This window comes from Chiloscyllium punctatum, chromosome 37 (assembly GCF_047496795.1).
Source record: "Chiloscyllium punctatum isolate Juve2018m chromosome 37, sChiPun1.3, whole genome shotgun sequence".
In the NCBI taxonomy this organism is placed as follows: domain Eukaryota; kingdom Metazoa; phylum Chordata; class Chondrichthyes; order Orectolobiformes; family Hemiscylliidae; genus Chiloscyllium; species Chiloscyllium punctatum.
Genome location: NC_092775.1, coordinates 51,660,029 through 51,676,174, shown reverse-complemented (window position 1 = coordinate 51,676,174; position 16,146 = coordinate 51,660,029).

The window sequence follows — 16,146 nt, the reverse complement described above, 5'->3', positions numbered from 1 at the left end:
CGGGGAGTGAGTCTAAAACTCACTGAGCCCAGGGGAGTGAGTATAAAACACACTGAGCCCAGGGAGTGAGCATAAAACTCACTGAGCCCAGGGAGTGAGTATTAAACTCACTGAACCCAGGGCAGTGAGTATAAAACACACTGACCTTGGGGAATGAGTATAAAACTCAATGGGCCCGGGGAGTGAGTATAAAACTCGCAGAGCACTCATGGAGTGAGTATAAAACTCACCGAGCCTGGGGAGTGAGTATTAAACTCACCGAGCCTGGGGAGTGAGTATAAAACTCACTGTGCCTGGGTAATGAGTATAAAACTCACTGAGCCTGGGAATGAGTATAAAACTCACTGAGCTCATGGAGTGAGAATAAAAAACTCACTGAGCCCAGGAGAGTGAGTATAAAACTCACTGAGCACTTGGGGGGTGAGTATAAAACTCACTGAGCACTTGGGGGGTGAGTGTAAAACTCACTGAGCTCGGGGAGTGAGTATAAAACACACTAAGCCCTGGGGTGAGTATAAAACTCACTGAACACTCGAGGACTGCGTATAAAACTCACTTAGCACTCGGGGAGCAAGTATAAAACTCACTCAGCCCAGGGGAGTGGGTATGAAACTCACTGAGCACTCGGGGAGTGAGCATAAAACTCACTGAGCTCGGGGAGTGAGCATAAAACTCACAGAGCACTCCGGGGAGCAAGTATAAAACTCACTGAGCCCAGTGGAGTGATTATAAAACTCACTGAGCACTAGGGGACTGAGCATAAAACTCATTGAGCCTGGGGCATGAGTATAAAACTCACTGAGCACTCGGGGAGTGAGTATAAAACACACTGAGCTTGGGGAGTGAGTATAAAACTCACTGAGCCCGCGGAGTGAGTATAAAATTCACTGCGCACTCGGGCAGTGAGCATAAAACTCACTGAGCCGAGGGGAGTAAGTATAAAACTCACTGAGCACTCGGAGAGCAAGAATGAAACTCACTGAGCACTCGGGGAGCAAGAATAAAACTCACTGAGCTCGGGGAGTAAGTATAAAACAAACTGAGCTTGGGGAGTGATTATAAAAAGCACTGAGCATGGGGAGTGCGTATAAAACTCACTGAGCCCAAGGGAGTGGGTATGAAACTCACTGAACCCAAGAAAGTGAGTATAAAACAAACTGAGCACTTGGGGAGTGAGTGTAAAACTCACTGAGCACTTGGGGAGCAAGTATAAAACTCACTGAGCCCAAGGGAGTGGGTATGAAACTCACTGTGCCCAGGAGAGTGAGTATAAAACACACTGAGCATTTGGGGAGTGAGTGTAAAACTCACTGAGCACTCGGGGAGCAAGTATAAAACTCACTAAGCTTGGGGCATGAGTATAAAACACACTGAGCCCAGGAGTGAGTATAAAACACACTGAGGCAAGGGGAGTGAGTATAAAACTCACTGAGCTCGGGGACTGCGTATAAAACTCACTGAGCACTCGGGGAATGACTATATAAGTCACTGAGCTCAGGGAGTGAGTGTAAAACTCACTGAGCCCAGGAGAGTGAGTATAAAACTCACTGAGCACTCGGGGAGCAAGTATAAAACTCACTAAGCTTGGGGCATGAGTATAAAACACACTGAGGCAAGGGGAGTGAGTATAAAACTCACTGAGCCCAGGAGAGTGAGTATAAAACTCACTGAGCCCAGGAGAGTGAGTATAAAACTCACTGAGCACTCGGCGAGCAAGTATAAAACTCACTGAGCCCAGGGGAGTGAATATAAAACACACTGATGCAAGGGGAGTGAGTATAAAACTCACTGAGCACAGGAGAGTGAGTATAAAACTCACTGAGCCCAGGAGAGTGAGTATAAAACTCACTGAGCACTCGGCGAGCAAGTATAAAACTCACTGAGCCCAGGGGAGTGAGTATAAAACACACTGAGCACTTGGGGAGTGAGTGTAAAACTCACTGAGCACTCGGGGAGCAAGTATAAAACTCATTAAGCTTGGGGCATGAGTATAAAACACACTGAGCCCGGGAGTGAGTATAAACACACAGAGCCGAGGGGAGTGAGTATAAAACTCACTGAGGCGAGGGGAGTGAGTATAAAACTCACTGAGCACTCGGGGAGCAAGTATAAAACTCACTGAGCCCAGGGGAGTGGGTATGAAACTCACTGAGCACTCAGGGAGTGAGTATAAAACTCACTGAGCTCGGGGAGTGAGTGTAAAACTCACTGAGCCCAGGAGAGTGAGTATAAAACTAACTGAGCACAGGAGAGTGAGTATAAAACTCACTGAGCACTCGGGGAGCAAGTATAAAACTCACTGAGCCCAGGGGAGTGAGTGTAAAACTCACTGAGCACTCGGGGAGCAAGTATAAAACTCACTGAACCCAGGGGAGTGAGTATAAAACACACTGAGCCTGTGGCATGAGTATAAAACTCACTGAGCACTCGGGGAGTGAGTATAAAACTCACTGAGCGCTTGGAGAGTGAGTACAAAACTCACTGAGCACTCGGGGAGCAAGGATAAAATTCACTGAGCCAAGAGGTGTGATTATAAAACTCAGTGAGCACTCGGGGAGTGCGCATAAAACTCACTGAGCCCGGTGAGTGAGTTTAAAACTCACTGATCCTGAGGCATGTTTATCAAACTCACTGAGTACTCATGGAGTGAGTATAAAACTCACTGAGCCTGGGGAGTGAATATAAAACTCACTGAGCTCATGGAGTGAGAATACAACTCACTGAGCTCGGGGAGTGAGTCTAAAACTCACTGAGCCCAGGGGAGTGAGTATAAAACACACTGAGCCCAGGGAGTGAGCATAAAACTCACTGAGCCCAGGGAGTGAGTATTAAACTCACTGAACCCAGGGCAGTGAGTATAAAACACACTGACCTCGGGGAATGAGTATAAAACTCACTGTGCCTGGGTAATGAGTATAAAACTCACTGAGCCTGGGAATGAGTATAAAACTCACTGAGCTCATGGAGTGAGAATAAAAAACTCACTGAGCCCAGGAGAGTGAGTATAAAACTCACTGAGCACTTGAGGGGTGAGTATAAAACTCACTGAGCACTTGGGGGGTGAGTGTAAAACTCACTGAGCTCGGGGAGTGAGTATAAAACACACTGAGCCCTGGGGTGAGTATAAATCTCACTGAACACTCGAGGACTGCGTATAAAACTCACTTAGCACTCGGGGAGCAAGTATAAAACTCACTCAGCCCAGGGGAGTGGGTATGAAACTCACTGAGCACTCGGGGAGTGAGCATAAAACTCACTGAGCTCGGGGAGTGAGCATAAAACTCACAGAGCACTCCGGGGAGCAAGTATAAAACTTACTGAGCCCAGTGGAGTGATTATAAAACTCACTGAGCACTAGGGGACTGAGCATAAAACTCATTGAGCCTGGGGCATGAGTATAAAACTCACTGAGCACTCGGGGAGTGAGTATAAAACACACTGAGCTTGGGGAGTGAGTATAAAACTCACTGAGCCCGCGGAGTGAGTATAAAATTCACTGCGCACTCGGGCAGTGAGCATAAAACTCACTGAGCCGAGGGGAGTAAGTATAAAACTCACTGAGCACTCGGAGAGCAAGAATAAAACTCACTGAGCACTCGGGGAGCAAGAATAAAACTCACTGAGCTCGGGGAGTAAGTATAAAACAAACTGAGCTTGGGGAGTGATTATAAAAATCACTGAGCATGGGGAGTGCGTATAAAACTCACTGAGCCCAAGGGAGTGGGTATGAAACTCACTGAACCCAGGAGAGTGAGTATAAAACAAACTGAGCACTTGGGGAGTGAGTGTAAAACTCACTGAGCACTCGGGGAGCAAGTATAAAACTCACTAAGCTTGGGGCATGAGTATAAAACACACTGAGCCCGGGAGTGAGTATAATACACACTGAGGCAAGGGGAGTGAGTATAAAACTCACTGAGCTCGGGGACTGCGTATAAAACTCACTGAGCACTCGGGGAATGAGTATATAAGTCACTGAGCTCGGGGAGTGAGTGTAAAACTCACTGAGCCCAGGAGAGTGAGTATAAAACTCACTGAGCACTCGGGGAGCAAGTATAAAACTCACTAAGCTTGGGGCATGAGTATAAAACACACTGAGGCAATGGGAGTGAGTATAAAACTCACTGAGCACAGGAGATTGAGTATAAAACTCACTGAGCCCAGGAGAGTGAGTATAAAACTCACTGAGCACTCGGCGAGCAAGTATAAAACTCACTGAGCCCAGGGGAGTGAGTATAAAACACACTGAGCCTGTGGCATGAGTATAAAACTCACTGAGCACTCGGGCAGTGAGTATAAAACTCACTGAGCCAAGAGGAGTCAGTATAAAACTCACTGAGCACTTGGAGAGTGAGTATAAAATTCACTGAGCAATTGGGGAGTGAGTATAAAACTCACTGACCACTCGGGGAGCGAGTATAAAACTCACTGAGCCAAGAGGAGTGATTATAAAACTCAATGAGCTCTCGGGGAGTGCGCATAAAACTCACTGAGCCCGGTGAGTGAGTTTAAAACTCACTGAGTACTCATGGAATGAGTATAAAACTCACTGAGCCTGGGGAGTGAATATAAAACTCACTGAGCACTCGGGGAGTGAATATAAAACTCACTGAGCTCGGGGAGTGAGTCTAAAACTCACTGAGCCCAGGGTGTGAGTATAAAACACACTGAGCCCAGGGAGTGAGTATAAAACTCACTGAGCCCAGGGAGTGAGTATAAAACTCACTGAGCCCAGGGAGTGAGTATAAAACTCACTGAGCCCAGGGGAGTGAGTATAAAAAACACTGACCTCGGGGAATGAGTATAAAACTCAATGGGCCCGGGGAGTGAGTATAAAACTCGCAGAGCACTCATGGAGTGAGTATAAAATTCACTGAGCTCGGGGAGTGCATATAAAACTCAATGAGCATTTGGGGAGCAAGTATAAATCTCACTGAGCCGAGGGGAGTGAGCATAAAACTCACTGAGCCTGCGGAGTGAATAGAAAACTCACTGAGCTCGGGAAGTGAGTATAAAACTCACTGAGCAATTGGGGAGTGAGTATATAACTCACTGAACACTCGGGGAGTGAGAATAAAAAACTCACTGAGCTCAGGCAGTGTGAATAAAAAACTCACTGAGCTCGGGAAGTGAGTATAAAACTCACTGAGCCCAGGGGAGTGGGTATAAAACTGAGTGAGCACTCGGGGAGCAAGTATAAAACTCATTGAGCCCAGGGGAGTGAGTATAAAACACACTGAGCACTTGGGGAGTGAGTGTAAAACTCACTGAGCTTGGGGCATGAGAATAAAACTCACTGAGCCCGGGAGTGAGTATAAAACACACTGAGGCGAGGGGAGTGAGTATAAAACTCACTGAGCTCGGGGACTACGTATAAAACTCACTGAGCACTCGGGGAGTGAGTATAAAACTCAGTGAGCTCGGGGAGTGAGTGTAAAACTCATTGAGCCCAGGACAGTGAGTATAAAACTCACTGAGCACTCGGGGAGTGAGTATAAAACTCACTGAGCTCGGGGAGTGAGTGTAAAACTCACTGAGCCCAGGGAAGTGGGTATGAAACTCACTGAGCACTCGGGGAGTTAGTATAAAACTCACTGAGCCCAGGAGAGTGAGTATAAAACTCACTGAGCATTCGGGGAGCAAGTATAAAACTCACTGAGCCCAGGGGAGTGAGTATAAAACACACTGAGCCTGTGGCATGAGTATAAAACTCACTGAGTACTCGGGGAGTGAGTATAAAACTCACTGAGCACTCGGGGAGCAAGCATAAAACTCACTGAGCCGAGAGGAGTGAGTATAAAACTCACTGAGCACTTGGAGAGTGAGTAAAAATTCACTGAGCAATTGGGGAGTGAGTATAAAACTCACTGACCACTCGGGGAGCAAGTATAAAACTCACTGAGCCAAGAGGAGTGATTATAAAACTCAATGAGCACTCGGGGAGTGCGCATAAAACTCACTGAGCCCGGTGAGTGAGTTTAAAACTCACTGATCCTGAGGCATGTTTATCAAACTCACTGAGTACTCATGGAGTGAGTATAAAACTCACTGAGCCCAGGGAGTGAGTATAAAACTCACTGAGTACTCATGGAGTGAGAATACAACTCACTGAGTTCGGGGAGTGAGTCTAAAACTCACTGAGCCCAGGGGAGTGAGTATAAAACACACTGACCTTGGGGAATGAGTATAAAACTCACTGAGCCGAGGGGAGTGAATATAAAACTCACTGAGCTCATGGAGTGAGAATACAACTCACTGAACTCGGGGAGTGAGTTTAAAACTCACTGAGCTTGGGAGCGAGTATAAAACACACTGAGCCCGGGGATCGAGTATAAGACTCACTGAGCCTGGAGCATGATTATAAAACTCACTGAGCACTCGGGGAGTGAGTATAAAACTCACTGAGGCAAGGGGAGTGAGTATAAAACTCACTGAGCCCGGGGAGTGAGTATAAAATTCACTGCGCACTCGGGCAGTGAGCATAAAACTCACTGAGCCGAGGGGAGGAAGTATAACACTCACTGAGCACTCGGGGTGCAAGAATAAAACTCACTGAGCACTCAGGGAGCAAGAATAAAACTCACTGAGCTCGGGGAGTAAGTATAAAACAAACAGAGCTTGGGGAGTGATTATGAAAATCACTGAGCATGGGGAGTGCGTATAAAACTCACTGAGCTCGGGGACTGCGTATAAAACTCACTGAGCGCTCGGGGAGTGAGTATATAACTCACTGAGCTCGGGGAGTGAGTGTAAAACTCACTGAGCGCAGGAGAGTGAGTATAAAACTCACTGAGCACTTGGGGAGCAAGTATAAAACTCACTGAGCCCAGGGGAGTGGGTATGAAACTCACTGAGCACTCGGGGAGTGAGTATAAAACTCACTGAGCTCGGGGAGTGAGTGTAAAACTCACTGAGCCCAGGAGAGTCAGTATAAAACTCACTGAGCACAGGAGAGTGGGTATAAAACTCACTGAGCACTCGGGGAGCAAGTATAAAACTCACTGAGCCCAGGGGAGTGAGTATAAAACACACTGAGCCTGTGGCATGAGTATAAAACTCACTGAGCACTCGGGGAGTGAGTATAAAACCCACTGAGCACTCGGGGAGCAAGTATAAAACTCACTGAGCCGAGAGGAGTAAGTATAAAACTCACTGAGCACTTGGAGAGTTAGTATAAAATTCACTGAGCAATTGGGGAGTGAGTATAAAACTCACTGACCACTCGGGGAGCGAGTATAAAACTCACTGAGCCAAGAGGAGTGATTATAAAACTCAATGAGCACTCGGGGAGTGCGCATAAAACTCACTGAGGCCGGTGAGTGAGTTTAAAACTCACTGAGCCAAGAGGAGTGATTATAAAACTCACTGAGCACTCATGGAATGAGTATAAAACTCACTGAGCCCAGGGAGTGAGTATAAAACTCACTGAGCCCGGGGAGTGAGTATAAAACTCACTGAGCACTCGGGGAGTGAGTATAAAACTCACTGAGCACTCGGGGAGTGAGTATAAAATTCATTGAGCTCAGGGAGTGATTATAAAACTCACTGAGCTCGGGGAGTGAGTATAAAACACACTGAGCCCTGGGGTGAGTATAAATCTCACTGAACACTCGAGGACTGCGTATAAAACTCACTTAGCACTCGGGGAGCAAGTATAAAACTCACTCAGCCCAGGGGAGTGGGTATGAAACTCACTGAGCACTCGGGGAGTGAGCATAAAACTCACTGAGCTCGGGGAGTGAGCATAAAACTCACAGAGCACTCCGGGGAGCAAGTATAAAACTCACTGAGCCCAGTGGAGTGATTATAAAACTCACTGAGCACTAGGGGACTGAGCATAAAACTCATTGAGCCTGGGGCATGAGTATAAAACTCACTGAGCACTCGGGGAGTGAGTATAAAACACACTGAGCTTGGGGAGTGAGTATAAAACTCACTGAGCCCGCGGAGTGAGTATAAAATTCACTGCGCACTCGGGCAGTGAGCATAAAACTCACTGAGCCGAGGGGAGTAAGTATAAAACTCACTGAGCACTCGGAGAGCAAGAATAAAACTCACTGAGCACTCGGGGAGCAAGAATAAAACTCACTGAGCTCGGGGAGTAAGTATAAAACAAACTGAGCTTGGGGAGTGATTATAAAAATCACTGAGCATGGGGAGTGCGTATAAAACTCACTGAGCCCAAGGGAGTGGGTATGAAACTCACTGAACCCAGGAGAGTGAGTATAAAACAAACTGAGCACTTGGGGAGTGAGTGTAAAACTCACTGAGCACTCGGGGAGCAAGTATAAAACTCACTAAGCTTGGGGCATGAGTATAAAACACACTGAGCCCGGGAGTGAGTATAATACACACTGAGGCAAGGGGAGTGAGTATAAAACTCACTGAGCTCGGGGACTGCGTATAAAACTCACTGAGCACTCGGGGAATGAGTATATAAGTCACTGAGCTCGGGGAGTGAGTGTAAAACTCACTGAGCCCAGGAGAGTGAGTATAAAACTCACTGAGCACTCGGGGAGCAAGTATAAAACTCACTAAGCTTGGGGCATGAGTATAAAACACACTGAGGCAATGGGAGTGAGTATAAAACTCACTGAGCACAGGAGATTGAGTATAAAACTCACTGAGCCCAGGAGAGTGAGTATAAAACTCACTGAGCACTCGGCGAGCAAGTATAAAACTCACTGAGCCCAGGGGAGTGAGTATAAAACACACTGAGCCTGTGGCATGAGTATAAAACGCACTGAGCACTTGGGCAGTGAGTATAAAACTCACTGAGCCAAGAGGAGTCAGTATAAAACTCACTGAGCACTTGGAGAGTGAGTATAAAATTCACTGAGCAATTGGGGAGTGAGTATAAAACTCACTGACCACTCAGGGAGCGAGTATAAAACTCACTGAGCCAAGAGGAGTGATTATAAAACTCAATGAGCTCTCGGGGAGTGCGCATAAAACTCACTGAGCCCGGTGAGTGAGTTTAAAACTCACTGAGTACTCATGGAATGAGTATAAAACTCACTGAGCCTGGGGAGTGAATATAAAACTCACTGAGCACTCGGGGAGTGAATATAAAACTCACTGAGCTCGGGGAGTGAGTCTAAAACTCACTGAGCCCAGGGTGTGAGTATAAAACACACTGAGCCCAGGGAGTGAGTATAAAACTCACTGAGCCCAGGGAGTGAGTATAAAACTCACTGAGCCCAGGGAGTGAGTATAAAACTCACTGAGCCCAGGGGAGTGAGTATAAAAAACACTGACCTCGGGGAATGAGTATAAAACTCAATGGGCCCGGGGAGTGAGTATAAAACTCGCAGAGCACTCATGGAGTGAGTATAAAATTCACTGAGCTCGGGGAGTGCATATAAAACTCAATGAGCATTTGGGGAGCAAGTATAAATCTCACTGAGCCGAGGGGAGTGAGCATAAAACTCACTGAGCCTGCGGAGTGAATAGAAAACTCACTGAGCTCGGGAAGTGAGTATAAAACTCACTGAGCAATTGGGGAGTGAGTATATAACTCACTGAGCACTCGGGGAGTGAGAATAAAAAACTCACTGAGCTCAGGCAGTGTGAATAAAAAACTCACTGAGCTCGGGAAGTGAGTATAAAACTCACTGAGCCCAGGGGAGTGGGTATAAAACTGAGTGAGCACTCGGGGAGCAAGTATAAAACTCATTGAGCCCAGGGGAGTGAGTATAAAACACACTGAGCACTTGGGGAGTGAGTGTAAAACTCACTGAGCTTGGGGCATGAGAATAAAACTCACTGAGCCCGGGAGTGAGTATAAAACACACTGAGGCGAGGGGAGTGAGTATAAAACTCACTGAGCTCGGGGACTACGTATAAAACTCACTGAGCACTCGGGGAGTGAGTATAAAACTCAGTGAGCTCGGGGAGTGAGTGTAAAACTCATTGAGCCCAGGACAGTGAGTATAAAACTCACTGAGCACTCGGGGAGTGAGTATAAAACTCACTGAGCTCGGGGAGTGAGTGTAAAACTCACTGAGCCCAGGGAAGTGGGTATGAAACTCACTGAGCACTCGGGGAGTTAGTATAAAACTCACTGAGCCCAGGAGAGTGAGTATAAAACTCACTGAGCATTCGGGGAGCAAGTATAAAACTCACTGAGCCCAGGGGAGTGAGTATAAAACACACTGAGCCTGTGGCATGAGTATAAAACTCACTGAGTACTCGGGGAGTGAGTATAAAACTCACTGAGCACTCGGGGAGCAAGCATAAAACTCACTGAGCCGAGAGGAGTGAGTATAAAACTCACTGAGCACTTGGAGAGTGAGTAAAAATTCACTGAGCAATTGGGGAGTGAGTATAAAACTCACTGACCACTCGGGGAGCAAGTATAAAACTCACTGAGCCAAGAGGAGTGATTATAAAACTCAATGAGCACTCGGGGAGTGCGCATAAAACTCACTGAGCCCGGTGAGTGAGTTTAAAACTCACTGATCCTGAGGCATGTTTATCAAACTCACTGAGTACTCATGGAGTGAGTATAAAACTCACTGAGCCCAGGGAGTGAGTATAAAACTCACTGAGTACTCATGGAGTGAGAATACAACTCACTGAGTTCGGGGAGTGAGTCTAAAACTCACTGAGCCCAGGGGAGTGAGTATAAAACACACTGACCTTGGGGAATGAGTATAAAACTCACTGAGCCGAGGGGAGTGAATATAAAACTCACTGAGCTCATGGAGTGAGAATACAACTCACTGAACTCGGGGAGTGAGTTTAAAACTCACTGAGCTTGGGAGCGAGTATAAAACACACTGAGCCCGGGGATCGAGTATAAGACTCACTGAGCCTGGAGCATGATTATAAAACTCACTGAGCACTCGGGGAGTGAGTATAAAACTCACTGAGGCAAGGGGAGTGAGTATAAAACTCACTGAGCCCGGGGAGTGAGTATAAAATTCACTGCGCACTCGGGCAGTGAGCATAAAACTCACTGAGCCGAGGGGAGGAAGTATAACACTCACTGAGCACTCGGGGTGCAAGAATAAAACTCACTGAGCACTCAGGGAGCAAGAATAAAACTCACTGAGCTCGGGGAGTAAGTATAAAACAAACAGAGCTTGGGGAGTGATTATGAAAATCACTGAGCATGGGGAGTGCGTATAAAACTCACTGAGCTCGGGGACTGCGTATAAAACTCACTGAGCGCTCGGGGAGTGAGTATATAACTCACTGAGCTCGGGGAGTGAGTGTAAAACTCACTGAGCGCAGGAGAGTGAGTATAAAACTCACTGAGCACTTGGGGAGCAAGTATAAAACTCACTGAGCCCAGGGGAGTGGGTATGAAACTCACTGAGCACTCGGGGAGTGAGTATAAAACTCACTGAGCTCGGGGAGTGAGTGTAAAACTCACTGAGCCCAGGAGAGTCAGTATAAAACTCACTGAGCACAGGAGAGTGGGTATAAAACTCACTGAGCACTCGGGGAGCAAGTATAAAACTCACTGAGCCCAGGGGAGTGAGTATAAAACACACTGAGCCTGTGGCATGAGTATAAAACTCACTGAGCACTCGGGGAGTGAGTATAAAACCCACTGAGCACTCGGGGAGCAAGTATAAAACTCACTGAGCCGAGAGGAGTAAGTATAAAACTCACTGAGCACTTGGAGAGTTAGTATAAAATTCACTGAGCAATTGGGGAGTGAGTATAAAACTCACTGACCACTCGGGGAGCGAGTATAAAACTCACTGAGCCAAGAGGAGTGATTATAAAACTCAATGAGCACTCGGGGAGTGCGCATAAAACTCACTGAGGCCGGTGAGTGAGTTTAAAACTCACTGAGCCAAGAGGAGTGATTATAAAACTCACTGAGCACTCATGGAATGAGTATAAAACTCACTGAGCCCAGGGAGTGAGTATAAAACTCACTGAGCCCGGGGAGTGAGTATAAAACTCACTGAGCACTCGGGGAGTGAGTATAAAACTCACTGAGCACTCGGGGAGTGAGTATAAAATTCATTGAGCTCAGGGAGTGATTATAAAACTCACTGAGCTCGGGGAGTGCATATAAAACTCACTGAGCTCTCGGGGAGTGAGTATAAAACTCACTGAGCACTCATGGAGTGAGTACAAAACTCACTGAGCACTCAGGGAGTGACCATAAAACTCACTGAGCCTGGGGAGTGAGTATACAACTCACAGAGCCCAGGGAGTGGGTATAAAATTCACTGAGGCCAGGAGAGTGAGTATAAAACTCACTGAGCACTCGAGGGAGTGAGTATAAAACTCAGTGAGCCGAGGGGAGTGAGTATAAAACTTACAGAGCCTGGAGAGTGAGTATAAAACTCATGGAGCCCGGGGAGTGAGTATAAAACTCACTGAGCACTCGGGGATTGAGTATAAAACTCACTGAGCACTCGGGGATTGAGTATAAAACTCACTGAGCACTCGGGGAGTGAGTATAAAACTCACTGAGCACTCGGGGAGCAAGTATAAAACTCACTGAGCACTCGGGGAGTGAGTATAAAACTCACTGAGCCCAGGGAGTGAGTATAAAACTCACTGAGCCCGGGGAGTGAGTATAAAACTCACTGAGCCTGGGGAGTGAGTATAAAACACACTGAGCCCAGGGGAGTGGGAATACAACTCACTGAGCCCAAGAGACTGAGTATAAAACTCACTGAGCACTCGGGGGGTGAGTATAAAACTCACTGAGCACTCATGGAGTGAGTATAAAACTCACTGAGCTCGGGGAGTGAGTGTAAAACTCACTGAGCCCAGGAGAGTGGGAATAAAACTCACTGAGCCCGGGGAGTGAGTATAAAACTCACTGAGCCCGGGGAGTGAGCATAAAACTCACTGAGCCCGGGGAGTGAGTATAAAACTCACTGAGCCCAGGGAGTGAGTATAAAACTCACTGAGCCTGGGGAGTGAGTATAAAACACACTGAGCCCAGGGGAGTGGGAATAAAACTCACTGAGCCCAGGAGACTGAGTATAAAACTCACTGAGCACTCATGGAGTGAGTATAAAACTCACTGAGCCCGGGGAGTGAGTATAAAACTCACTGAGCCCGGGGAGTGAGTATAAAACTCACTGAGCCCGGGGAGTGAGTATAAAACTCGGAGCCCGGGGAGTGAGTATCAAACTCACTGAGCCCAGGGGAGTGAGTATAAAACTCACTGAGCCGAGAGGAGTAAGTATAAAACTCACTGAGCACTTGGAGAGTTAGTATAAAATTCACTGAGCAATTGGGGAGTGAGTATAAAACTCACTGACCACTCGGGGAGCGAGTATAAAACTCACTGAGCCAAGAGGAGTGATTATAAAACTCAATGAGCACTCGGGGAGTGCGCATAAAACTCACTGAGGCCGGTGAGTGAGTTTAAAACTCACTGAGCCAAGAGGAGTGATTATAAAACTCACTGAGCACTCATGGAATGAGTATAAAACTCACTGAGCCCAGGGAGTGAGTATAAAACTCACTGAGCCCGGGGAGTGAGTATAAAACTCACTGAGCACTCGGGGAGTGAGTATAAAACTCACTGAGCACTCGGGGAGTGAGTATAAAATTCATTGAGCTCAGGGAGTGATTATAAAACTCACTGAGCTCGGGGAGTGCATATAAAACTCACTGAGCTCTCGGGGAGTGAGTATAAAACTCACTGAGCACTCATGGAGTGAGTACAAAACTCACTGAGCACTCAGGGAGTGACCATAAAACTCACTGAGCCTGGGGAGTGAGTATACAACTCACAGAGCCCAGGGAGTGGGTATAAAATTCACTGAGGCCAGGAGAGTGAGTATAAAACTCACTGAGCACTCGAGGGAGTGAGTATAAAACTCAGTGAGCCGAGGGGAGTGAGTATAAAACTTACAGAGCCTGGAGAGTGAGTATAAAACTCATGGAGCCCGGGGAGTGAGTATAAAACTCACTGAGCACTCGGGGATTGAGTATAAAACTCACTGAGCACTCGGGGATTGAGTATAAAACTCACTGAGCACTCGGGGAGTGAGTATAAAACTCACTGAGCACTCGGGGAGCAAGTATAAAACTCACTGAGCACTCGGGGAGTGAGTATAAAACTCACTGAGCCCAGGGAGTGAGTATAAAACTCACTGAGCCCGGGGAGTGAGTATAAAACTCACTGAGCCTGGGGAGTGAGTATAAAACACACTGAGCCCAGGGGAGTGGGAATACAACTCACTGAGCCCAAGAGACTGAGTATAAAACTCACTGAGCACTCGGGGGGTGAGTATAAAACTCACTGAGCACTCATGGAGTGAGTATAAAACTCACTGAGCTCGGGGAGTGAGTGTAAAACTCACTGAGCCCAGGAGAGTGGGAATAAAACTCACTGAGCCCGGGGAGTGAGTATAAAACTCACTGAGCCCGGGGAGTGAGCATAAAACTCACTGAGCCCGGGGAGTGAGTATAAAACTCACTGAGCCCAGGGAGTGAGTATAAAACTCACTGAGCCTGGGGAGTGAGTATAAAACACACTGAGCCCAGGGGAGTGGGAATAAAACTCACTGAGCCCAGGAGACTGAGTATAAAACTCACTGAGCACTCATGGAGTGAGTATAAAACTCACTGAGCCCGGGGAGTGAGTATAAAACTCACTGAGCCCGGGGAGTGAGTATAAAACTCACTGAGCCCGGGGAGTGAGTATAAAACTCGGAGCCCGGGGAGTGAGTATCAAACTCACTGAGCCCAGGGGAGTGGGAATACAACTCACTGAGCCCAGGAGACTGAGTATAAAACTCACTGAGCTCGGGGAGTGAGTATAAAACTCACTGAGCTCATGGAGTGAGAATAAAACTCACTGAGCTCGGGGAGTGAGAATAAAACTCACTGAGCTCGGGGAGCGCATATAAAACTCATTGACCATTCAGGGAGTGAGTTTAAAACTCACTGAGCACATGGTGTCAGTGTAAAAGTCAGTGATCTTGAGGAGCTTGAGGGGCGGCACGGTGGCTCTATGTTTAGCACTGCTGCCTCACAGCGCCAGGGACCTGGGTTTGATTCCCGGCTCGGGCAACTGTCTGTGTGGGGTTTGCGCGTTCTCCCCGTGTCTGCGTGGGTTTCCTCCGGGTGCTCCGGTTTCCTCCCACAGTCCAAAGATGTGCAGGTCAGGTGGATTGGCCAGGCTAAATTGTGTTAGGTGGATTAGTCATGGGTAAATGTAGGGGAATGGGTGGGTTGCTCTTCGGAGGGTAGATGTGGACTGGTAGGGCCGAAAGGCCTGCTTCCACACTGTAAGCGATCTAATCGAATCTAAAACTCACTGAGCTCAGGGGATGAGTATTAAACTCTATTAGCTTGAGGGAGTGAGTATAAAACTTGGGGCAAGTTGTAGCTGTGAAAATTAGATTTGATTCCCAACAGTGTGGAAACAGGCCCTTCAGCCCAACCAGTCCACACCGACCCTCCGAACAACAACCCACGCAGACCCATTTCCCTCTGACTAATGCACCTAACATTACGGGCAATTTACCATAGTTAAATCACCGGACCTGCGCATCTTTAGACTGTGGGAGGAAACCGGAGCATCCGCACGGAGACACGGGGAGAATGTGCAAACTCACACAGACAGTCACCCGAGGCTGGAATTGAACCTGGGACCCTGGTGCTGTGAGGCAGCAGTGCTAACCACTGAGTCACCGTGCTGCCCAAATACTGAAGTGATGTCGCAGGGAAGCTGTGACCTAATTGACTGGTATGAAATCTGCAAATTATTTGAAAAGGAAAATCGCAGAGAAGTATTAGAAATTAATTAACACAAAAAATTACATAAATTAATGAAGTGACTAAGTAGAGATAGCTGGACAGGTGATGTGCTGTAGCTGTATGATGTGGGAGCTGGCTGATCCCATCGTGAACAGCAGTGATGACATCTGGAGCAAGTATTGGATGCTGGAGGAAATCTGGCTCAAAATCGATGATCTGGAATCTGAGCTTCAAAAACTGCGGCACATCCGGGGGGGATGCGGGGTTGGGGGGTGGCGGGGGGGTGCAGGAGTCTTACCTGGACATTTTGTCCAGAAGACAGTCATACATGGTAGGTTAAGTACTTCAAATTCAATCAGTAATCAGGGACAGCAGAGTATGACTGCATGTGAGGCGGGTAGGGGGTTCCTGAGTTCAGGAACAGAGGAGTCTCTGCTCTTGACCTTGCCC